We start from the raw sequence: 2946 nt of genomic DNA, 5'->3' as shown, positions 1-2946 counted from the left end.
CAAGCAAACCAAGTATTTACTACATGACAAGCTGATACTTTTACTTCACACTCATTTTATCTATTTTCCATTAAAAATAGCCTTGAAATAGATTTCAAACCTAACAAACTTAAAGGATCTGCCACACCTACAATATGCAAATCACAACCCCTTAGATGATTTACTGATTAAACGCAGTATGTGATCATAGAAAGAGGTCTGTATCTGGAGTTAAAGGAACCTACAGGGGCCACATCTTGGCTCTACCACTTATGGCCTATGTGATCCTGGGCAAGTCATTTTTATCTCACAGGAACTCAGTTTCTTCATCTGTATAATGATGGTGTTAGATAAAATTATTTGTAATGATCTTTCCAGGTCTAAATATTCGACTCTATGATCTTAGATGATCTACCACTAATAGTAATAAAACAAAAATACTTTAAACAATATCCTTTTAACTTTTCAAAGTGCTCTCCACACCTATTAGATAATTCAAACTCAAATCTGATTAACATCTCTAAATTTATTCTAGATCTAAAATTTGGTGTTCTTCACTGCTTGCTTTCCTCTAAAAACAATTGGTATTTTCTCCTACTTAAAAATTTAGCAAAACAACTGTCTTGCCACTGTTTTATAAGACATTTCTAAAACACTAGTCACTATGCAGTTGCAATTTTCTAGACATAGCTATTAGTGGTATCTTAACAAAGAATGACATATTACAGTACTAAAGTTTAGAAATAAGACAAAACATCAATTAGATATAAGAAAAATTGCAGCACACATTTCAACTACTTTCCCCCTCAAAAATAAATACATGGAAAAGTTTGATTTGAATAATAGTTACCAGCATCCTAGACGATATTGACAAAATTTAAGAGAGCTAGAAAACCAATTAGACAATAAGAAAAATTAATCTCAATTTTTAACAGATTTTTTTAAAAATAGGCCTAGTATTATATGTTTAAACTTAAGTGAGCAGAATTTTTATTTTATGCTTGATATAATGAATACAATTAAATAATTTAGGATTCATTTTGGTACTAATAAAATGCAACACACAGAGAACTTAAGTCATAAAACCTTTGTGTTCTTGGGCTCTCCCACCATTCTTTTTTAATCAATCAACAAGCAAGTATTTATTAGGGACCTACTATTTGCCAGGCAGAGTATACAGAGATTAAGAGGCAGTCCCTACCTTCAAAAAGTTTACATTCTGCTTTGTTTTTTTGGGGGGGGAGGGGAAGGGTGAGAGTCTACATATGTACAAATAAGCATATATAAAATAAATACAAAGTATGTTGCGGGGGTGGACACTAAAAACTGGGAGGGGAAAAGGAAATTAGGGATTCTAAAAGGCAGAAGAGAGGACAGCATGAGGGGACAGCCTTTGTAAAGGCACGGAAATGGGAAATGGAATGTTGTATCCGAAGAAAAGGTGAATTTGGCTGGAATAATAAACCCCCCAAATTCAAGTTTTCATCTGTAGGCAAAAATAAACAGCTTCTATACAAGCAAAATATTCAGGCTAGACTGAAGCAATCCTTTCTTCTATGCAAGTTTGTATAAGGATGACTCAGGTGTTTTTTCCATGACACTGCAATGGACAGTTGTCTTGCTAAACAAGAACTAAGTTCACCAATTTATGATTGAATGAAAAAATAGTACAGAAACTACAAAATTTAGGTCCAAGACAGTAAGAGTTAGGTAGCTATCATTTTAAAATTAAATTTTTAAAGGGTGAAAAAATAGCTGTTTCATGCCAAGATATTAGCCTCTGAAAACATGCAAATTTATCTGGTTTAAAAAAAAACAAACAAGAGAAAATATAAAAACATGGCACAGGAAGAGAAGAACTGGATTGGGGGCGGGGCTCTGTTCAAATGCCATCTCTATCACTAAGTGTTACCCTGGGCTGTGAGCTTCCTCATCTATAAAATTAGTAGAGTTAGATGGTATCTAAAAACCTTTCTACTTTAAATCAGTGATTTGAATTTAAAATGCAGTAATAAATTAACAGCAAGAGAATATATTTCCTGGAATATACACTCCTATAAATAAGACTACAATTACTGCAAGCCGTGACCGAGTACACCTGAATTTTAGGAAACACTAAATAAGCTTACCAATTAATAAATTCTCCAATAATTTATTTATACAATTTGTTTAAAAATTGAGGTCTCCTAGCACATTTTAAATTACTTTATTTACAGAAATTTACACACAATTTTTCAGGAACATATCTATTGTGAGAAAAAAAAAATGAGGTATATATCCACACAGTGAACAGCAGCTATCTTATAACAGAAAATCCATTATCTAAAACATTGTATATATTACTATTTGGCATAATATAACACTACTCAAATAGAATATATCATAAGATTAATTTCTCCAACTTTAAGATTAACATCTCACTTTTTTCACATTTGTTAATAGGTGCGTTTTTAGTAGTTGGAGAGAGCTATTGAGTGACTATGTCCTATTAATATTGTTTAGAATTTGACTAAAAGCTAGAACACTCCCCCATGGAGGTCAAAGAAAAACAATGGTCCACTGTGTACCAATATGTTCACAGCTGCAATTTTTATGGTAGCAGGTAACTGGAAACAAAGTACATACCCATCAATTGGGAAATGACTAAACAAAGGTGGTACATGAATGTAATGGAATATTATTATCTAGTAGGGAATTACAAAAGTGAACTCAAAGAAACACTGGAAGATCATATGAACTGATGCAGTAGGAATAAGCAGAACAAAAATAATTTAAAATGACAGATATACAATGTAAATGAAAAGGTCACTAAAAGGGAGATGAACTTTGAGTAGCTGAAAAACCAGTAAAAGTACTAGATAATATAATAAAATATATCTCCTTCCCCTCAGGAGAGGGATAGGGTTCTTCTAGGGCAGAATGTTGTACATATTATCAGGCAAGGTCACTGAATTGGTTGTTTTTGTC

The sequence above is a fragment of the Vombatus ursinus genome, unplaced genomic scaffold (assembly GCF_900497805.2).
Source record: "Vombatus ursinus unplaced genomic scaffold, bare-nosed wombat genome assembly UNPS02014893.1, whole genome shotgun sequence".
Classification (NCBI taxonomy): domain Eukaryota; kingdom Metazoa; phylum Chordata; class Mammalia; order Diprotodontia; family Vombatidae; genus Vombatus; species Vombatus ursinus.
This window is presented reverse-complemented; position numbering follows the sequence as displayed.